The following is a 24,390-nucleotide window of genomic DNA, read 5'->3' on the forward strand; positions in this document are numbered from 1 at the left end:
TAAAATATTTAGAGCTCAATGACAACAAATGAACCATACATCAACACATGTGAGACACAGCATAAGCAGAACTAGCGATCCATTATAGTATTAAAAGCACTTTTTTAAAAAGGGTGATTAAAAATAAATGAGTTAAGTATTCAACTCAAGATGCTAGAAAAAGAAAAATAGTATGAATATAAAGAATGAAGGAAATGATGTAGATAAAAGCATAAATTAATAAAGTAGAGAAAATTCAAGAGACTCAGCAAATTTGAAGCTGATTCTTTGAAGATAATGATGTAGTAGAGTATCCTGAACTAAGGCTGATGAAAAAGAGAGAGAGAGAGAGTGGGTGTTGTTGGTTGGGGGGGTCGGTACTAAAAGAAAGACAAATCAAGAATGAAAACAGTCAGGGTATGGCTACGTGTAAGAGATTTTGAAGCAGTATGAAGTTAATATGAGCGACTTTTGCCAATAAATTTCACAACATAAAGGAATGGCCATATCATGGAAAAGCATAAATTACCAGAATTAAGAATAAAAAGAAAACTGTTTATAAAGCAATAACTATTAAAGATTATCAAATTGCTGGTTACAGAAATTCCATCCCCTCTGTTCCCCTAAAGTCACTAGTTCACTCATTCTATAAATTTTTAATTGACAAATATTTATTGAGGTCCTACTCTGTCTCAGACACTGGGCTCATCCAGGAATAAAACAAAAAGTACTGTCTATGAGGAGTTGAAATTCTAGTGAGAGGAGGTAATAAACTCTAAAACACAAGTAAATCCCACAATCTGTCAGAAGGTGATAAGGACTGTGAGAAGAAATAGAACAGACTACAAGGACAGAAGTGTGGGACGGGGCAGGGAGTGAGGTGGGTGTGAGCAGGTAGTTTGCCTGAGATTTCAACCTCAGGGCAGAGCAGGTCCACCTGAGCAGGCAGTTTTAGGGGGAAAGAAACTAGCCACGCCAATTCCTGGGGAAAGAGCATTCCGTGTTCAGGAAAGAGCTTGATCAGGCAGGTGCCCCATACAATCCAGGCAAAAGGGACCGTGAGATGGATCAAAGGGAATTGAAGGGCGGTGAGAATAGAAGACAAGATCAGATTGGTACAAGTATTTTACTGGTAAATTTTCTTTAAACTGCCACAAAGGGATAATCTTTCAAGCCAGTTTCAGAGAACAGGGAAAGAAAAAAAAAGGTTAAAGAAATACTCATCTTTTTTTTTTTTTTTTGTATAAGACTGATTTAATCTTGACACCAAAATTAGATAAGTAGAGAAGTAGATAATTATAGACTGATCATACTTACGAACATAGATGAAAAAATCCTAATACAATATTGGCAAATCAAATCTAGCAGTGTGTCTAGATTTAATCTTGCCCAAGAAAAGATTTTTTTTTTTTTTTTTTTGAGAATGTTAAGGCTGGTGCAACAGCAGAAAAATTCATCAATGTAATAGATTAAAAAATTAAAGAATGAAAGATAGAGTCATCTTAATGAACTATCCACAGAAGGATGGAAATCATGTACACACTGATCAATGTGGACTTGCCCTCGCTGTGGCTAGAATGGCTGCTGCTGTCTGGCTGAGTTCCCCAGGGTCCGCAGCAGTGAGGAGTACTCCCCCAGATGCTAGGAGGATTGGCTGCTCTGGGCTCTCAGCTAGTAATCTTCTGTGAAGTGCTTTCTGCCAGGAAAGCTGTCTTGCCTGGGTCTCTGCTTCTTTCCCAGTGTCGCTGCTTCTAGTGACAGGTTGAAGCAGGGGTATGGCTTGAGGCCCATCCCTCTGCTTTAGGTCATCCAAGCTCCAGAGGTCTCTGAGAAACAGGCAGAGACCTCTTAAAACTGCATTGCACTTGAGTTTCTCCCTATGCTTCGTCCTCCTCCTGCACTCCCTTACAAGTGTTGTTCTGGAGAGCATGTTTCAAGAGACTTCTGCACACAGAGCTATCTAATAAAAGTTTGTTACCTAGGAGACTTGACCAAAGATGCTTTTTTTTGTTTTGTTTTTTGCCATCTTATAGGGCGTCTGACAAAGGATCCCATTTTGCAGAAGACAAAACAAGGTGACAGAATTGTACTGGTGGTATTTGTGGCTGTGTGTTCTGTTGTACAGTAGTCATTGGTCTTAAAGAAGAGTGTGATGGCCAACTGGACACTGACTTGCACACCAACCGACAGAACCACCTGGAAAAACAGACCCTGTCTCCTGCAAGGTGTTTTCATAACACTGCTCCTGGCATGGCTTGTGCGCAGGACTCTGAGAACCGGGGCTGGAAAGGGAATGGCACCACTCACTGGTGCACCTAGTGATCAGGCACAGGATTTTGGCTTTTCCTATGATCCTAGCCTCTGTAGTTTTAGAGAAGGAAGAAATATTTTGCCAGCTATTTTTCTAGCATTGTAGGATTTGAGCATATTGTCTATTTAGATGCCCACATCACTGAATGAACAAAGAAAGGGGGCACCAAGGAAGTAATGGAGGTGTTGACGGGTGGTGAGCAAGATTGATTGGCCAAGGTAACACATGGTCGCTGCCATCATGGAAGGCTGTTCCCAAGTCTGTTCCTCCTCCTTTAGGTATTTGGTAGGCTGCATTCCTCCCAGCTGTGAATTTAGCCATGACCTTGTTGACTTAGTGATGAGGCTAATGGAGAACACAACAGTCCTTCCAGACCCAGAATCAAGGCACGTAGCCTCTTAGGCTGTTTCCTCCCTTGTTTTATCCGTGTTTTATGGAAGGGTATGAGAGCTACAGGTATAATAATTGAGCCCACACTGATAGAGCATCAAGACAGGAGCATTTTGTAATGAAAGATCAACTGATATTGCCCAGAAATGTTGAACTTCGATCAGAATACACTAACATCTGGCTTTGGGGAAAGGATGGCTGTCATTCCAGTTTCTAAGAAAGACAGTTTCATCATATTAAGGAGAGTGTTTTATTATGTTTACTTTTAATCTTTTTGAGAGATTTATATATGGGAGAAGATCATGTTATGAGGTTGGGTTTGCCAAAGGATATAACTAGGTAGAGATTTATGTTCACGGATGTGTGTGTATGTGTGTGTGTGTGTATGTGTGTGTGTTACTAAAATCCTCCTTATGTTTGGAGAATTTCTAGACAAGGAGTCCAGCATCTTCAAATAGAAGCCAGACCCTAGTTTCTCAGCCTCCTCTACTCAAGCCCCAGGTATGTGAGTTCAGTCCTCAAAATCATCATATTGCAACAGTAATATGGGGTGAGCAGCTATTAGAAATAATAACTGAAGTAGTACCTTTCCGGAGGGTTCCTCATGGTGTTGAAGACCCACTGCTGGTGACTACAACCATTTCAGTCTAACTCTCTGGCGCTGTGTATGACTACATGAACCATTTAATGATATTTAATAAATTAATTTTATTCTTAACCTGAATAAAGTCAGTTCATTGCTTATAAATAAGAACATCGACTGAACCAGATATACATAGACAACTTACACAAAATGAAATCAAGATACCCAATACACATATTGAAGATGCTCACTTCATTAGTAATCAGAAAAATTAAGCTTAAAGTAATAATGAGATAACATTTACACTTAGCAGCCCATTAAAATGTTAGACAATTCTATGGGTTAAGAAGAACCGTAGAAAAAGCGATGTAGGGGCTGGGATTGTGGCTCAGTGGTAGAGTGCTTGCGGAGCATGTGTGAGGCACTGGGTTCTATTCTCAGCACCACATACCAATAAATAAAATAAAAATTCATCAACAACTAATAAAAATATTTTTTAAAAGCAATTTAGATAGTTTGTTTCTTTTTTTCTTTTATTTTTATATGGTACTGGGGATAGAACCCAAGGTGTTTTACCACTGAGCTATGTCCCAACACTTTTTTTCAATTTTTGTTTTGAGACAGGATCTTGCTAAGTTGCTGAGGCTGGCCTTAAACTTACAAACCTCCTGCTTCAGCCTCCCAAGTCCCTGGAATTACAAGCATCATAAACTGGCTGAAAGAGCAAGTTTGATGAGCTCAGTGTAATCACTTTGAAGAACAGTTTTGGTATTAATCAGCAAAGTTGAAAATGACTCTGTAATTTCACTTCTATATATACATTCTAAACTCTCATACATGTCTTCAACAGGAAAATATAAAAACATTCTGTTTATCTGCATTATTTCAAAAAGAAAACAAAATACAATTATGGTTAAATGAATAATGGTATACTGCATGGCATTCTAAAATTAATGAAAAAGACCTCCATAAATTCTGAAAACATATTTGGAGTTAAAAATATGAGGTTCAGAAAGAACAATAGTTAAAATACAATTTTATATATATCAAGTTTTAAAACTAGAAACACTAATATATGTTTTTAACCTTTGATCCACTTGTAAAACATGAATGAAAAAATATACACCAACTTCCATGTAACATGTAAACTCTAAAAATGTTTTTAACCCAGGGAATTCACACATGGAAGTTGGTTATAGTTTTCTATTTTGTAGTATGTTTGAAATATTTTGATATATTTAAAATTTGATAAAAGTAAACAACAACTATTTTGGTGCTGTCCTCAGACTGCTAATGAATTTCACTTTGTGAATTATATTATAAATCTCTGGAACACTGGAATTTAGGATTCATAGATCTCACCGGAAGATAATAGTCCCAGTTAAAATCTTAAAAAAAAAATGCAACTTTCTCTTTTCAGATATCAGTTTTGCACTCACCAAACTATAGAAAATACTCTTGGCCCAAGCACTTAGGTGAGGATTAGACAATCAGGAGGATTATCCAACTCTGGGAATTTTGTTTGGAACCAATATCTATTAAGGCACTTTATTTAGAACTTCGTAACAGAGCTTACTTTAAAATAAAAGCAAATATTATGAATAAAACTTGAATAACCCCGAACCAAGCTTTAACTTGCATCACTAATCACATCACATTGAATTAAACACAGCGGAGGTGGACAACTTGATCAGTTTTGTAAACTGATGATCAAGGTCAGACAATTCAACATTTCCTGACCTCCTACAGTTAGCTTTGTGTCCACCTGTGAGTTTTAAGAGCATCAGAATCTACTTTCAGCAAATATTGAGCCCTCTGCAGTACAACACTGTCCATCATTGTCCTCCTGCTAGACAATCCACCTGGAGACTTTGATTCTGAAAATAACCAAGTGTAGTGAGGGAAGAGACCAACACTGGGGTCCCCTTTAGGAAACCCACGTTTGAGTTCTCTTTGAAAGTGGTGTGACTTTGATCAGGGGAACTTTTCAGATCATCAATGTGGCTACCTGAACTGAAGAAAGGACACCACAGGGTTCCTGCGAAGAAAAATGTCTTGTAAACCACATGAACACACATAAAAAATTAAAACTTACTGCCTGATCATGATGTGCTAAATTTTGGTTTTTTTAAAAAAATCTTAAATGTTATTCTCACCATGCCCTTATAAAAATGTTGGTAGTACAAACATGACCCCATTTCACAGATGAGATAAATGGCAAGTTGAATCCCTTGCTGGTATCCCAACACTTGGTGGTGGGTGGGATTCACGCTGAGTCTAACTCCCAGCACAAGATCTCAGCAGCGGAGTTATATTTGCCCAGTGAAAGGACTGTAAAGATATCAGGAGTTACTATACAAACTCAAGTTTCCTTGGGAGTTCCCACTGGGGATTTCTCCTTCCCTTGCTATTGTTCTTATTTAATCATGATTTTAGTTCTTCCCATGCAAGTGGTTCTGAGCTGGAAGAACCCAGCAGGAAAGCACCTAGAGCTTTCTTGCTCATTCTGAGACTCCTCCCCACTGGTGATTAGTATGGGGTGTTTTTTTTTCCCCCAGCATCTTTATCTCTTTCTCTCTTGCTTTTGTACTGGATTCTGCTTTTTCTCTCTTCTTCCAGCTCAGGGCATTTTGTCTTTTTATTTCATTTATAATTTAAGAAGCTACTTTCCCTAAGGAAACTGAAATATCTGAAGAAAAGTCAACTTTTTCACAGTGTCACCTGGAAAATAAGACTCCCAAGGGTACCCATCTCTTCTTGCCTGCCCTTGTTATTGGGAATGAGTTTCAGCAGGTTTCCTTGTTTTTCAGGTTCCAGCTACAGCTTTGCCATGGGAACTTGAGATTTTTAACAAAGACCAGCAGCAAGAACTGATGATTTTTCCAAACCAAACCAGAATTGCCCATATTTCGAAAAAAGCAAATGTATGTGTATTTGTGTGTGTGTGCATGTACACATAAAACCAAACATTTTAATTGACACAAATAACACATTCCTTGTGTTTAGTAAATTTGTAATTTTTACCTGAAGTATCCTATGGAAGCAAAATCCCCCAAGAGGGATCTTTGAAACCAAAATGGTGGTGATTCTCCCCTTTTGCAGGAAGGTATAAGCCACCACAGTCTTAGGTGAGTCAGAGAAGATACTGGAGCTTCTGCCTGAACTGATCATCAGTAGTCTAAGAGAGTTTAGACTTCCTGGGGACAGGGAAATGCACAGAGAAACGTTCTGAGAAGAGGGTCAGATTAGCATGATGGTTGTCTTTAGTTCACTGTGGGGTTGGCTTCACTCTTTTGTTAAAAGCTGCATTGCATAACTTACATTATGCAGAACATCAGTCCCATTCTATGGGAAAATAGTTCCCTTTTAGAGACACAAATTTGTAGATTAACATATAGAAAACTATAAAAAGCCTCTTTTAAATATATCCAGCTTGGTTTATGAAGTATTCCCCAAACGTTTCTGATCTAAGAACATATCTTTTCATGCCATATCTTTTAGCATTTCTAAAGGAAGTATTTTGTGAATCCCAATTGCTCTCAGGGAGCAGATACCAGGCAATTATATTAAAATATAAATATTAAGAAAAAATGTTTTCCCTCAATAAGCTACCCACTGCATGTACATCTGTTTCTGCTACTAAAAAATTAAATGATACAACAATGGTTATATTTATATGAATACAGATATAATATGTATTATCTCTTTATAAAAGACTCTCTTTTTCTAATTTTTTACCTTTCCTCTTGGGAAATACACTTCAGCATATTCCCTTTGCATTTTGCCTCTGTGGATATAGAATTCAGTGGATTCATTTCCTTTAAAAATCCATTATGAAGTCTTAGGAAATGTTCATTTAAATTACAATGAAAGATAGGTTTCTCTTATTTTTCTAAGCTATACAAATACTCACCAAAATCATTGGTTCAAATAAGGTAGACTTCTCTTTTTTATTCTTCTCTTGTGTAACTTTCCAGAACAAACTACTGTTTTCTGTTCCAGAAAGTCACTCAGGGACCCAAGCTAGAGAGGGAGCCTGCTGTCAGCCTCTGATTCCCTCTGTTATCCTTCCATTTCCAGCCGGAGGGAAAGAGAGGGCAGAAAGTCCAGGCAGCAGTCTTCAGGAAGACAACCAGAAGGTACAGATTATACTCGTCCTTGGATCCCATTAATAAGAACTCAGTCACCTGACCACAAGCTTCAAAGAAAGCTGGGAAAAAAATATTTTCCTGCTTCATAAGCAATGTGACTAAGAAGTTTGGGAGAACAGAACTAGAAGCGGCAGCAACTGGAATCTGCCACCACCTGTCCGTCCGCCTAGCAATCTGCCCTCTTCTCAGCACAGACCTTCACCCCAAGGGAAACAATACCAGGTGCCCTCCAGTTACCACTTCCTTTCCACACCCGGCACTTGTAACTGATCTACGGTTCTCTTCATCAGGCCCAAAGATCCTCTGTTGGGACATCATCTTATGATCTAAAAGAAAATTGGCACCTTTTCACTTCATAGCATACAAATGTGGAGCAAAGGCAGAATAACCCTGAAAGTCTCCTGTTCAGAAAAGGGAAGATCTGTGAACGTGAATGTGATTATAACAATGAATAAATACTGCTGGTCAGGAACTGAGAAGCTGGGGAGGCCTGGCTGTGGAGTAAGTTTGTAGGTGAGAACTGGCCTGCTCCATGGGATGAACTGCCCTGTCCATTGTTCCACTTGCTTCTCAGCCTTGCCCTCTGGAAAGTTCTTCCTGAGGCATCTACATCTGAAATGGGTGCTGGAAGGAATGCCTTCCTTGGGGCAGGGACCTGTACAGTTGTTTAGTAAACTATCAGCTGATGCAGTTTTGAAAAACTGGGAACTTTCCTAGACCAGCCCTGTGGCCCACAATTCCCTTAACAACTTGGTAGGTTTTGACCTATTTGGTACCAGGCAGACTCTTGTCCAAGTAACCTCATCCAAAGTTCTATTCTGTGCCTTCAACACCACAATCAGTATCCAGCCCAGACCACCCCCCTTAGTATAGTAAGGATAACCTATGAATATCTGAAACAATTATTCCTAGTGAAATACCTGTATGAATCTGATCTTCCAGCACCAGGCAGTATCCTTTTATTTTGCTGCAAATCTTCGTGGCCAGGCTTTTGTGAAACGATTAGGGCACCTCCTGTTCTCTGGCATTTAGAAGCACTCACTGGTACTTTCCAACACTACTTACAAAGTTTCCACACCTTGCTTGCATTCATCTTTTTTTGTTGTTGTTGTTATACCTTTCTAAAAGTAGCAAGGAATAGATAATCTGCCATAACATTCTGGCTCTTCCAATTGCTTGCCATAGAATTATAGTTGCCATGGGCCAGTGGTTTATTCTGTAAATTGCCATAAATGAGTTTTAACAAATAATTTGCTATGGAATAACAAGACTCACCAGATCTCTAGTCTGGAATATCTGGCTAGTGGGATATTCTGCCAACTCATCAGAGATTGCTGAAGTTGTTTCTGTGGTCAACCAGCAGAAAGGAAGGATGAAGAGGATTAAAGGACTACTAGGAAACACAGTGTCTAGCAGGGTGGTCGTGGGCCTAAGAGGAAAACACTGTAATCTACTTTGAAGCACAAGACCAAAATCATTATATATGCAAATACAATATGATCATCTATGATATGATATATTTAAATGAGCTACTTCAAGACTTATTGTGATTTAACAGAAGATTAACAACAAATTCATGTGTCTAAAACAGATAATTTGTTCTTTAATGGATGGTGGCATTTAAAACTTCAGTGATTCTACTTAGCATAAATAACCCAGGAAATTATGTTCTTGGACTCTAATAAAAGAGGTAAAATAGTAACAGCTCCATAAATCTCAAAATAAAATCAGGAACCTTCTTCAATTATGGGAGATTTTTAATATTACAACCATACAACAAAAAGAGAATGAGATGTTTTGGCATCACATCAGAAAAGCATGGTCTGGATGCCTGTCGTATGACCCAACCGGAGCGCTTCAGAATGCCCTTGGCAAAAATGACTTGAAAGGATGAAGCAAAGCTACAGAATTCAAAATAATATCATTAGCTTCTCAAAGCCCTCAGTTTCCTGGATTTAAAACCTTTGGTAAATTGTGGGCACTAACAAATCCCATTTTACCAAATCAAAATTTAAAAAAAACTTAAAAGGAGATTTATGTTCATAATTCATTTAATTGTTATTATCTGCATCTTCACAAATCTTTTCTTCCCTCTCCAATTATCCTTTAAGTAACTGATCCTTTTAGCTTTGTTGAGGCTCTTTTCACCAAAGGAATTTACATTTCATTTTATTTGATTATTTTACTTGAAATGACTTTTTTTCTTCTTTTTTTTTTTACATTAGTGTAGTAAGAACAATTAACACGAGATCTACCCTCTTAGTTTTTTAAGGGCACAAATCCCTATTGTTCATTATAGGGACAACATTGTACAGCAGATCTCTACAACTTGCAAAATTCAACCTTTATGCCTATAGATTAGCAAGTCTGTACTGCTTACTTCTCCATCACCACAGGCTCTGGAAAATACAATGCTACTCTCTGATTCTGTAAGTTTGACCATTTTATATACTTATACAAATGCAGTGTTCATCTATGACTATCTTATTTCACTTAGCATAATGCCCTCAAGATGCTTGTTGTTCATTATGGCAGAATTTCCTTCATTTTAAAGGCTGAATTAATGTTCTTATGTATCTATATACCAGTTTTCTTTCTTTTCTATTTTTTCAGTAGTAGGGATGGAACCCAGGGTCTTGTGCATGCTAGAAAAATGCTTTACCATGGAGCTACTTCCCAGACCTTTTTTTTGGTTTTGGTTTTTGAGACAGGGTCTCACCAAGTTGCCCAGCTGGCCTCAAACTTGTGATCTTTCTGCTTCAGCCCCCTGAGTAGGTGGAGTTACAGGAGTGTGCCATAGCCCACCACACCTGGCCTATACCACCATTTCTTTATCAGTTCAGTTGTCAATGGACATTTAGGTTGTTTCCATATCTTGACTATGATGAAAAGTACAGCAATGAACACTGGCGATTAGTGATACTATCAATTCAAGATCTGCACTTCAATTCTTTTGAATAAATATCCCAAAGTGTATTTGCTCTATCATATGGCTGTTCTACTTTTAATTTTTCAAGACTCTCCATACTACTTTTCATAGGACACACTCATTGCATTCCCACCAAGTACATATAAAACTTATCATTTTTCCATAGCTTTACCAACACTTGTTGTATTCTTTTTTTATAATAGCAATCCTAATAGCTGTCAGGTGATATTGAAGTTCAATTTAAATTTCCCTGGTGATTAGTGCTGCTGAGCTCCTCTTGATAAGCCTGTTGGTAATTTGTATTCTTATTTGGAAAAATGTACATTCAGTTCCTTCACCCAGTTTTTAATCAGGCTATTTGATTATTTTTTTCATTATGGAGTTGTAGGAGTTTCTTTTATATTTTTAAAATTAACCCCTAATCTGATAAGTGCTTTGCAATATTTTCTCCAATTCTGTTGATAATTCTTTTTTACATTATAAATACGTAGACCAATGAAACAAAATAAAGAGTCCCTCTCACACGTATATGATCAACCAATCTTTGATGAGAGTACCAGAAACACACAATGGAAAGGGACGATAACTTCAACAAAGAATGCTGGAAAAAATCTGGATATCCTCATGGAAAGGAATGAAATTACCCCTTTATCTTACACTGTACACACAAAAAAAAACAACTCAAACTGGATTAGAAACTTAAATGCAACACCAAGAAATGTAAAACTCCTAGAGGAAAACATAAGGAAAAGGCTTGACGACATTGATCTTCACAATAATTTCATGGATACGGAACCAAAAAAAGGAATCTCAGTTACCTGTTTCAGGACTCCCTCTCCCTGTATCTCCTATCAGCAAACTTCAGTAACTGTTGCAATTACTCTCTTTTTCCAAATAAAAGCCAATGCTCCTGAAAGGGTAGTTTTTGTTCCTCGAATCCAGTTGCTCACTTTCAATTCTCCCTTCAGCTTTCTTAAAATTTGAACTCCATCCATAGCCCTCCCTGAAACTGGTCAGCAAACGCCTCTATTGCTTTGAGTTCTGTTTATTTGTTTTTGACTTAATGACCATCCCTCAGTAAACTTTACCTTGGATCCACAATCATTGTACCCATCAGTTTTTCTCCTTTCCATCTTACTCTCTGGCCAGTTCTTCCCTGTTCCTCCTGCTGAATCATCTGTACTTTTAGATAATGCTATTGCTCTGGACTCAGTTCTTGGCCACCTTAAATTCTCATGCAGCAGTTCTTTCTAGACAATCCCGTCCTTTCTCATTATTTCAATTTCTTTCTGTGCCTTAATGGTGAACAAATAAATACATCAGGCCCAAGCTACTCTTCTGGGGTTCTGGGTCCTATATCCGTCTGCCCACATGCTCTACTTGATCTAAGACACATCAAACTCAGTGTGTCCCAACAATATGGTCACCTCACCTGAGTTTGGTTCTCTTCCAGTATTCCTCACTGTGGTGTCATCCTCCTTCACTGAGTTGGTTATTTCATAAACTTAGAAATGAGCTTTCTAGAGTCATTTCTAGGATATATAACACACAGAGTAACTTCCCTCTCAATACAATAAAAATCATTTCCAGTAATAATCATCTAAAGGAAAGATAATAATAATGATGATAACAGAAACTCAGACAATAAAAAAAGTGTTTTTATTGAATTTTGTAGTCATGCTAGAAATTAGTTTATATGATAGAAATAAAAATTAAATTTATAGTTAAAATGGAAAAAAGTAATTGCTTCATAATTTTAAATATATTAGAGTATTTTTATAAAGACCGGAAAAATATTCATACATATTGGTTGTTTCAGGTAAATAATAATATATTTTCTGTTTCTGAGCCTAAAATTCTGCAAATCTGTCAATCAAAATTGACCTTCACATATTCATGTTTAGTAGACAGCGTAGCAGGTTTGTCAATCTTTCCTCACTCATAGTTGATTGAAGAACATTTTATGTTATTATTTTTTCCAAGTTTTCTCTCACATGAAGAGATAGATATATAAAAGAGTTGAGAGAAGGCTTAAAGAACAGACATGGTGAGAAGTTCATAAATATCACATTATACATACACACACACACACATCCAGAAATTGCATTCTGCTCGTGGCATTGTTCATTCAGAATCTTGGTTTCATGGTTTCAATTGTTCTACAGTAAAAAATAAATAAATAAACAAATAAACAAATACAAATCTAACATGGTAACTGAGAATGACAAAAATAAAATAGAAAGTTCTTTTTCCTCATCTCTACAATCATGATGCTGTACTGTTCAAATGCAGGTAAGTGCCACACAGTGGGAGTTAGAAATATCAAATGTGTCCAAAATGAACTAAAACAATAATGAAACTTCAGGCACCTATTACCCAGATGAACTTATGTGACTCAATTCATACATCTGAGCAACGGACGTCAGCTAACTAGGAGAATTTCAAATCAACATCCTTATAGACTAATCATAAAGGACATATAATAAGCATGTATTGTTATATGTGTTAACATATATTATTAATTCAATAGTAACTACTATATCTTCTAGAATTAAGACCATGGAAAGATTTTTCCAGAAGAAATACTTTATTGCTGACATTGTTTTTTTAGTGTGATATAAGTATTTGTATCCTCATTAGAATAGCTTTCAGAGTCTATACTGTTCTAACAATCCATAATATATTTATAAGATATCTATGTGTACACACATACATATATATGTAAACATATATATATGTGGGTGTGTATGTTTATATAAATGTGTGTGATATAGTGGTCACTACACAGGTATATACATTTATCAAAACTTGGAAAACACTTAAACTAAGTGAAAATTTTAATATATAGATTATACTCAATTTTTTTAATTAAAAATTTTCCAGAAAATAGTGATAATAAAGTGCAGATCACCTGTAGTGAACTTTATTGTTATTTTAAATAATCTACAGACAATTCCTCCTTATTGCTTAAGCCCAGGACTGATGGTTCCCATAGCCCCACCCTTGAAATCATTGAATCCTTTAAACATCTTCCCCTTCTGATAGCCAAATGTCCACAGGGGCAACTAAATCTAATAGTTTATGAATTTAAAAACCACTAGTCTCCATTTTTTTCTAACCTTGTCTACTTTCATATCCTATAAAGGAATTATACACAAACATTTGTATGAAGGATCATCTCAACATCTACTCCTCCAGTACATTCTGTACAAAGTATACCAAGTAATCATTGCAAAAGAAAAAATGTACCAGGTCACACTTTTTCTTAAAATCTTTCCATAGCTTAGCAGTTGTTCTTAAAGTTGAAAGCCTGACAGGGACCTAAATATTGCACTACGTAGGACCGTGATCTCCAGCATCCAGAGCAGGAGGACATGGCCTTGGCTGAACTAATTAGCAGTTCTTATTAGAAACAAAGATCTGGAACAGGTGGCCTAAAGAGGAGAAATAGTAAACTTAGATGCTCAGGCAACATTGGTCTGGCAACAACTCCAGCAGAGAGGGGAGGGTTCAATGGTAGTGGCTTTGATTCCCGATTAATGAAATGTAGATATAAAGGGAGCCAAAATCCTGCATCTTTTAAGTCTCTGAGATGGCAGGCACTAACCTCTCTCATTTCTTCAGGGGAATACCAATACTTTTCCTTTACTATCCTGACTAGAATAGGTAGATGATATATCAGGTGGACTGGGCAGTTTCAATCTTTCACTTGACATTTCCTATAATAATTGCTGTTCTTCTGAAAGCCAAAGGACTCTGACAAGGTTTCTTTCAGCTTCGAAGAAAAATAACCATTGGATGAGTCCATAAGCATATTGTGCCCATTGTTACACAGACCTCTATCGGTACTCCGCCACTTGACTTCTTTAGGACCTTATTCTAACAGAAGGCTGGTCACTATGCCATGGAGCTCCTAGTATTTGGTCAGCTCAGATACAATACTACTAGCCTTGAGAAATCTGGGAATTCCCATTCCTAACATAAGTTAAGCATGTAAATGGCCAAATGTCATTCCAGGAAAGAACTGAAGGAATCATTACTATGTGCATTAGCTCTGACTTTGCAGGCTCCATCCTCAGGGAGGCCTGGCATCTCCTTCAATTAACGGACTTTGAGTCTGAGAGCTAGGTCAGATCTCTTTGTTGTTCGTTGGCTGACCATCGTCTTGCCTCTAAGAACATATGGTCTGTTTATTAGTGATTGCCACATATCCCTGCAGGCCAGGACTTCTGGTTGCAATTCTGACCTTGATGTTCATTATAGTAATTTATTCTAGCTTGCCTCTGATCATTAAAAGCTGCCACTGGCGTGGCCTCTATGATATCAAAATCCTCTAATCCTTATTGACTTTAGGAGCTCAGAGTCACACTGGAGCTATGAAAAACAGCACTCCTAAAGTTTTGGAGTGACAGATGACCCTTCACCAGCACATTTCTTGTTCCCTTACTGAGTGTAGTGTCCCCTAGGTCTAACCAAGAAACATAGCCATTTAGTGTATTCCCGAGTCCCTTATAAGAAGTTCACCTTAACGTGCTCACTTCTCCTGGTATCTTGAGTCTTTCCTTGACATCTTCCTAGGCACTTTGGGCATTTCCAGTTTATTTAGTGTGGACCATTGTTTTCTCAAGTTTCACCAGTGTATTAGGAAGCACTATTTACCCTTGCCAGAATGCTAAATTCTGAATCACATTTAAGTAGTAGTTCTCAAATTTTAGTGAGCATTATCATTAATATCTGGAAAGTTTGTTAAAATCAAAGTTGCTGGAACCCATTCCCAGACTTTATGATTCACTAGGTGTGGGATAGAGCTAATAATCCCCATTTTTATCAAATCCTCAGGTGATATCGATCCTTCTCATATAGAAATAAACTTTGAAAAACACTGAGTAGAGTGACACCCTATCACCAAAATCTTCCTTTTCTAGCCTTATATTGCCTACTAGTACCACAGGAAATGGACCACCAGGTCCACTTTCCCAGTTTCTGCCAACATAGTCATAGGTGTGTATCTCCTTCCATGAATAATCCCTCCTCTCCTCAGCAGAGGCTGCACTTCCCCCATCAAAAGATATTTAGACATGATCCTAGTGGTGAGTCCACTGGTCAGGAGGCTGATGGGAAGCTAACTGTCTTGAAGAGGAAAGGTATTGTCTTTCAACACCATCTACCTCTGTTTTTTGGTTTAGATGTGAGGTGTCCCTCACAGACTAATGTGTGAAACAATGCAAGGTTTAGAGGTGAAATGATTAGGCTATGAGAGTCTTAACATGATCAGTAAATTAACCCCCTGATAGGGATTAAATGAGTGGTAAATAAAAGCAGTTAGGGTGTGGCTGGAGGAGGTAGGCATGGGGGATGTGCCTTTGGGGTTTACACTCTGCTGTGGTGAGAAGAGCATTGTCTCTCTGCTTCCTGATCATCAAGTCCTGAGCTGCTTTCCTCCACCACGACGTTCTGCCTCATCTCAAAGGACTGGAACCAGCCATCTGTGGACTGAGAGCTCTGAAATTGTGACACCCCAAATAAACTTTTTCCCCAACTAATTGTTCTTGTCAGGTCTGTTGGTCACAGCAGTGAAAAAGCTCATAAAAACACTCTGCCCAAGCAAGGATACTGCCAGAAAAGGAAAACAGGGAAAGGATTCGTGAGAAAAGGAAACTGTGAGATTTGAAAGGAGAGGAGAAAAGAGATGTGTGTTATATATGACTGCCAGAACCATTAAACATCGAGCTGAGACGAGCGTGGGTTTATCAGGAGCAGAGCAGGCAGGCTGGAGGCTAGTCCTCAGGCAGCCATGCAGATTACCGTGTCTGGCAGAGGTAAGAAGGGTCAGTGGAGCTCAGGAACAGGGGTTTCATTATTCTTAAGCAACTAGACACAGAACCAAGGGAAGATGTAATTATAGCATGGTTCCAAATTTTCTGCTTTGGATGAGTGAACAGATTGTGAAAAAAGGGAAAAGAGCAGGATGGGGAGAAAATATGGCAAGTTCATGAGGCTTTAGTTGAGCAGGGAGTAGATGCAGAAGAGACAGAGCAAGGAGGTAAAATGATTGCGTCCAATAAGAGTGAATGACATGGATGGATGGACAGATGGCTGGATGGCGGGATAGATAGATAGATAGATAGATAGATAGATAGATAGATAGATAGATAGATAGATGAGGAAGCATAAAGGCAAGAAAAAACTCTAGAGAAAATACCTCAAATTAAAATGGATGATAAGTTCCTAAAGGAAAGTCTTGTCTCCTAATCAGAGCAGAAGCCCTGAGTGACTAGGGCAGAGTGTATGGAAAATGTCCTAGTTATTAATGTTGAAAATTGAAGAAGGGTGAAGGAGGAAGTACACTGTGAATTAGCTGGCTCTAGAAGAAATTATGCCATTTTGGTTAAATTAACTTACCCAGTTTCCTAAAGTCTGAATATTTGGAAAGAAGGATATTGGGAACTTTATCCCAGGAGTGAGTGGTGTAATCTTAAGACATTGTAGACTTGGTTTTTTGTTTTGTTTTGTTTTTGTTTTTTTGAGATGTGCAGCGGGTAAGGAAGCAATGGGAAGTGAGAATAGTTGGAAAGTATCTTTTGTTCTGAAACGAGAATGGAGAGGAGAAGAATTCCAATGAATGGAGTGAGTGGTGAGACCCTTAGAGTCTATAGAGGGAAGAGGAAAGAAAAAACTGGGTTCCCCTGAACCACTGGAGCTTTCGGGGTGGTTCCACGACATTGCAGTTTGGATAGAAGGTATCCCCCGAAGCTCCTGGGTGAGACGTTGCAGGAATGTGAAGAGGTGAAAGGATTAAACTAGGAGAGCTATAACCTATTCAATAGATTAATCCATTTGATGGATTAATAGTTTGAATGGATTTATGGGTGGTAACTGTAGATAGGCAGGCTGTGGCTAGAGGAAGTAGGGATGTGCCCTTGGGATTTATGTATCCTTGGCTCCTTGATTCAACTCTCTCTGCTTCCTGGCTGGCAAGTTCTGAGCTGTTTTTCTCTGCCACACCCTCTGCCTCATCTTGGGCCCAGAGAAATGGAGTCAGCTGACCATGGACTAAACCTCTGAAACTCTGAGCCAAAAAATCTTTTTTAATCCTCTAGGCTGTTTTTGTCAAGCATATTGATCACAGCAATGCGAAACTGACTAACACACAGGGAATAAGAAATTCAAAGTCTTCAAGTTGAGTAATTCTTCAAAATAAAAATGGATAAAACAATTTTAAAGATTGCAAGAAATATCTAAAGATAATGTATAAATCTTTTCTTTGATTTTGGGGTTAGCATATGCGAAGCAAGTGCTTTCCCATTTAGCTACACCCAACACCCTTATCACTCTTATCTTGATGGGTAACATTATGCAGAAAATTGCAACTTATTAGAAAACGCCAGTGATAATTTCTCTTTGAAAGGGGGGACTTGAGGAATTGCAGTGGTCTAAATTTCATTGCTGACATGTTTTTACCCTGTGAGATCTGTCTGTCTTTTTAGCATTCTTGATTTGATCCTTTTATCAATATATGACCTGAAAACAACTTACCTAGATCCTATTGGACTAGTCTTATACAGAAATCTCTTTGCCAAACATTGTTTGTTATACCCTTGTCTTTTCATTGAGTCAATAAAAAAATCCATATAAATTTATGTCAGCATAATCAGCAAAATCATCCTTGAAGACAGTGTATATTATATCCTGACACAAACATTACATTCTAATATTTATTTCTAAGAAAAATGTTTCTCTGCCCTAAAGACATTGATTCTCTTTTTATCAGACAATTAAAATAGAGGAACTCTGCCCTTTTTGTTACAATTCTGAATAGTTCGCTGTTAAATTTGTATTTGACATATCATTGCTGCTTCTTACATTTTTGCCTATTTCAACAGTCTTTCTTTAAAACTTTTTCATTGTGTGCTCTTTCAAATGTGCTAGAAATAGAGAGAATGGAAAAAACTTATATGTACATACATTAAGAGTAGATGGAGTGTTAAACTTGACTCTGAAGTAGGGCTGTCTATCTTGGGTCCGAAAGATTTTGATAAAGCATCACTTGGTAGGGTTTGTTAGGATTTTTAGATGCAAAACATTCAACTTGAGGAATTATGATCTATTTTCAACTATGTAATATAGACTCACCAAAAGGACTGGAATATTTTGGAATACATTTTCCTGGTTCTTAGGACTTCCAAACAGATGTAAGTATAACGTATATAAACAACCACACTTCAGTGACTATAGGACTGACAGAACTCACAGCGATCCTTTATATACAGATAGAAAATTAAAATAGGTAAAATAGAAAACTGCTTCACTCCATTGTGAATTCAGGTCTTCACCTGAGACCTCAGATTATGCTGGCCAGCTCTTTAAAGCAATAGTGTAATGTCTATTTTCCTACATAAGCCCAGGGAACTCAGAGAAAGGACCTGTCTCCTACTCTTTTAAAAATAATTTCAAAGATTTCAGATGGTAGAAAGAGAAAAACTAATTGTATAAAGATAAAGACTCCAGAGAGTTTTTGTTGATATTGCCTTCATGGAAGAGAAGTTTAAGACACAGTGATTATTAAAACAGGAAAACTCATCCACGCTCTCATTAAAGTAGATAACAAAATGATTTTGCTTAGAGCAACAAATGTGAAATCTCTTAATTTTCTTCCTAAACCATGTGACTCTTTAGCAGCTCAGATAAAAGAAGCAGTTAGAACAGATGAGCATCAGATCTCCCGTTAATGCAAAGTAAATTGAATTCTAGAGAATCTTGATTCTTTCAAGTTGGCTGAGGGTACCACAGTTCAATACAAAAACCATTATGCTTACTTACCATGCTACAAAGTCCTCCAAATCATTTATAAGGGCTGAGCCAAAGGAATGGCCCCAAGCCGGCCTGCTTCGTTCCCAATAAATCCAAGCACTTCTCAGACATTATTGAATTGTTCTGTCAGACGTACAAAGCAAACATCCCCTTTCTACTCTCTTCTCAAATCTTACATTTTTTCTTTTACTATTAATACCAATCACCTGGCCACCAGTGCTCACAATTCTACAGTGCAATGCCCAGGTTGACACAGGTTGCCTGCAGTGAACAATGGTATTTGGGGAAAGACCAATGATAAATCATAATGGACACCTCCTCAGGACCCAGGAACTTCCCATTTCATACCTGGCAAACTCTCCATCATAATGATTTAAGATTCCACTCCATCCTGAGCACCCAGACGGGTTCTCTGTTCTGGTGCCAGGGCCGACCTGAAGCACGTTCATTTCTAGTTACCCAAGTCAACCAGCTGGATGATACAAAAATCAATCCAAACAGAAGATAACCCACAACACACTTAAACATAATTTGGGGAATTGTTTTAAAACTGCTTTTATCATCAATTTGTTTAAGTTTGAATTAAACCTATGTCATACTCTGTAAGGATCAACACACGGAGAGCACCACAGTGATTAAAAGATAGTCGCATTGGGACCATCAGCTCGCACAGATCTCTAAAGTGAGCTGCAGCTGGCGTGCTGGATTGCCTGTGCAAACCTGAGACCATTGTTAATTGCTTATGACTAAGAATTATATTTCCCTGACTCCTCTTCTATGTGGTTTTGGGTTAAAACTAGCCAAAGATTAATTCACAGGAGATTTCAGGGTGACCAACCTTCCCTGATTTGGCTGGCTCCCACAGGATATAGGAATGTCAGTGCTAAAACTAGAAGTTTTCCCAAACCAGGATGAGCAGTCACGCTAGATTTGGAAAATAAAATTGATACAAAGGCCATTCATCTTTGAAGACCACGGGGGTCAGACACATTGGGAAAATGCACGGGATCTCAGTAGGTCCCAGCTCCTCCTTACTCCCTGTTGCCCTGACTCCAGCTCATCTAACCAACCTCTGGCCCAATTCACCAATAGGAACCAAAACCCATCACCATTGCTCGGCTGCAAACTTACAGTGGCAGCCAGTCCACAGGGGACAGGGATCGTCACAGAGCCAGCTGTTTCCAGAGACATAACTGTGATTGCAGACTTCATTGGAAGCTTACCTTTTGGGGGTGTTATATCAACCGGCAAATGTGCACAGTGCTGGATACACTACTGCAATCTCCATCTTGTCCAATTTGTTACCAGGGCTTTCCATGGTGTTAGCTCCTGTCTGACCCTCTGAGCCTCTCTCCCTTGCTCTCTCCCACGCTTTTGTTTAAGCCCTAACTTGTGTATAAGTCCCTATTCCCATAATATTTGTGGTGGCTTGGTTTCCCTGCTGAATTTTACCGACACACTTAAATACTGAGTAGTTGTGATATGGTACTTAAAAACCATGACAGAGGAATAAGAAGCATGTATCAGGAGTATAGAATTCACACCTTCAAAACCAGAAAACACAGAGCAAAACTGGAATGCTTTTTGTCTGAAAGAATCAATCCCACCGTCCTCTTTTCCCACCTCTTGCCTTACTTCCCCATTTTTCTTTTCCATAAACAATTATTTCGTTCCATTTTAGCATTTGTCATAATTTTTGAATTTTGCATTTATTTGTATGATTTTGGTTTACTGACAGCTCTTTCTTGCTGCCCCACTAAAAGACAGAATTACTTTTATGTTATTTGGCATCATATATACGGTCTCTCTATTGAATGCAAAATGCCTGACACATAGTAGGTGCACAATAAGATTTTTTTTTTTTTTTGGGAGCAATTACTAAATTAGAAGAAATGCAGTTTAAACCAAGGGCTGTCTTAAAATAACACACACTTGTGTACTTACTTAAGTATTAACCACAATGTGCCTCTTAGAAGAAGGAAATAAACAATCCTCCAGCTCTAAACATTGAGAGCCTTTTTACATTCCATCAGTAACATAACCCATGACCAGGTAAATACTTGTCTTCTTTATTTCCCCCAACAAAGAGGATCAATTACAAACTTCACTGTTAATCCCTGAAGTACAATGTGAAGTCCATTAAAGACCCCGAAGTTAGTAACCCTGGGATGGAGAGTAATGCTTATACTATTAAATGAATAATGGCTCCACGTTGTCCTGAAGAGGAGAATCTTCCTGGGTTGCCATTTGGTTTGTTTGTTAGTTGGTTTAAAATCATTTAACGGGTCAGGAAGACGCTATGCTTGGCATGAATACTAATGTTCCAACAAGGCTACTGAGGGGCAACAGACTTCAGCAAAAGTTAGTAACTATTTCTGGGCTGTCATTTTGGGAATTTGCCTTCTATAAAGTTTTAGAAGTCACTGTAGAATGATCACATTAATGTGTGCCTACTGGATTTAAAGGGCTGTCAATCAATAGAACCCTTTAGAAAGTGCCAGTCCAGACAAATATTGCCTTGAGCTTGAAGCTAGGCAGTGCGATTCTTTTGTTAAAATATATTTTTATCTTTAATTGACTCGGTAATTATACATATTTTATTGGGTGGAGTGTAACATTTCAATATGTGTATAGAATTTGTAAAGACCAGATCCAGATGATTCATGTACATCACCTCAAACATTTACCATTTCTTTGGGTTTGAAACATTCAAAACACTCTCTACTAGTTATTTTTAAATAGTCAATTAATTTGTTTTCAACCATAATGTTGAATTTTACAAGTTTTTCTTCCTATCCAAGCAGAATCCCTGTATCCATTAAACATACTTTTTTCGTCCTTCCCTCTTCCATACACCTCCCAGGCTCTGGTAACCAATATTCTATTCTCTACTTCTTTGAGATCTACCTTTTAGCACACATATATGAGTGAGTACATGCAATATGTGTGTTTTTGTGCCCGATATTTCACTTAACATAATGTTCTCTAGTTCCATCCATGTGGCTGCACATTACAGAATGTCATCCTTTTTATGGCTGAATAATACTCCACTGTGTATCTATTTTGTATACATTTTTAAAAATTTATCTGTATGTGAACCTCTATGTCAATTAGCACATGTTGGCTATGGTGAGTAATGCTGCAAAAACATGTGGGTACAGATGTCTCTGACATGGGAAATGCATTTCTTGAGGCCAAACAGTTTCCAAGGTAAGTTTCTATATTACTTTAAAAACAATCCATTTCAGAAATCATTTATATTTTTTTTGAACAAAGTTGGTAATTACTCTCAGAACCTTAACCAAAAATAGTTTCCTCACTATGTCCTGGGACCTGTGTATCAGCTCAGACTCCAACATATCTCTTTCTTCTGAAGGCCCCCAAAAGACTGGCAGATTAATGGTCAGAATGATGCCCAACAAATCAAATCCAGCAGTCACCAGACTTTCTCTCCTGAAGCAGAGAAATTCACAGACATTGCTTTCTGTGGAGTGTTACCAGCATCTCGTGCTAAGAGGGCCTCTAGATGAAGCCACAGTATTAGAGAAAGGATGGCCTTATGAGACCACCCCAGAACCACGTGCCTGTTGTGAGAAATGAAGGCACCAAGGAGGGGAAAACCTACTGAATTTTCTTAAAAAAAAAAACCAGGAAAAATAAAGGCCCTGGCTCTTATAGGGTCATTATTCTCATTGGCAGATGGACAACCCCTTAGCAAGGGCCCTAAGTCATTGGGGGAAACCAAGACACTAAAGACAAAATTGATGCTGTGAGCACCAACTCTGCAGGGGTTGTGTGTCTGTGTGTGGATACCCAGCAGCTGGTTCCCCTTCTAGACTCCAGGGGTCCTGGTCACAACCACCTCACACAACAGAAACCAGGATGGGGCCAGGTACGCTCTTATCCCTGCTCCCAGCTTCTAGGTGTCAGGTCCTCCACCACTCCTCAGCCAATCAATGTGCCTACTTGGAATTTAGGTCTTAAAGGAGTAAAGAAAAAACAAAAAAACAAACAATTTTCAAAAAAGAAAGAAAAGAAAAGAAAAAGAGTCCCTGACCTTCCAGAGTATAATTGACTTCAATTCAAACTGGGATCTACTTCCATCTATCTCCAAATATCTCACCATCTACTTCCTGCTCCTCTTCTTCCAAACCTGGTTCTCCAGCCCTCTTGGAATTCAGAGAAAATAAATTCCTTTCATACTTGATTTTGCTAGAGCACATTTGTAGCTGCATCGTCTGGCAGGAGACGTTATGGCAAGGCCTAGAGGTGAGGAAAGCAGTCCTAGGCAAGATAAATAAAGTTTAGTGTTGGCCTAACTGCTGGATGGCCATGTGGCCTTGGGCAAGTCAGTCCCCTCCACTGGAACTCAACTTCCTTATTTTATCATAAATGCACAGGGGAATAGATGGTTGCTGTCACTACTATAGTCTTATTGCCATCTTTTGTTTAGCACATTGTTATTGATGGCTAAAATGATGTCCTTAAAGTTCTTACTCTCTCCAATGAATTAGTTCAATTTAACAAATTTATTGAACACACATTTTGTGCTAGGCACCAAGCTAAATGCTGGAGATATAACAATGAATAAATCAGTCACGGTTTCTGCCCTCTTGGGGCTGAGAAGAAAGACACAGCAATTGCCAGTCGGTCACCATGGAGAAGAGAAAGCATCACTCTGTAACAAGGACAGGATGTCCTCAGACAGCATTGAAGGAGGCCCTCATGCAGATTGGGGGACTCAAGGAAGTTTCCCCAGAAATTGTCACCTCTAAGCTTTCCTGACAAGAAGAAAAAAAATGAGGTTGATATGCCAAAGGGTGAGTTGGATAGGGTAAGGAGACAACTTCTAAACCCAAGGGCAGTGTGGCTATCACAGGCCTGGAGGAAATGGAAAGGGCTGGGCTGATGAGATGGTGCTGATCATGTTAACGAGGCAAACAGGGGACAGGCCCGACTGCACCAGGAAGGTCATATTCAGATTTTATCCTACAAATAGGGAAATGTGTTGGAGATTCAATATCCAACCATTCATTTATTCATTTACTTTACTGGGGCAGGAAAGTATACAAGTGTGTTTCAGAAAGATCTGCAGCAATAAAGGTTGAATGAAATCAAGTTTTCAGAGATAACCAGAAAAATTTAATTAAATTCCCCATCTCTTGGGTCTACGACTTCCTCTCCCTAAGGGTCCAGGTTGAATCTGTCCCTTGGGAACAACACGTTTGGCCCTAAC

This window comes from Marmota flaviventris, chromosome 14 (genome assembly GCF_047511675.1).
Source record: "Marmota flaviventris isolate mMarFla1 chromosome 14, mMarFla1.hap1, whole genome shotgun sequence".
NCBI classification, from domain to species: domain Eukaryota; kingdom Metazoa; phylum Chordata; class Mammalia; order Rodentia; family Sciuridae; genus Marmota; species Marmota flaviventris.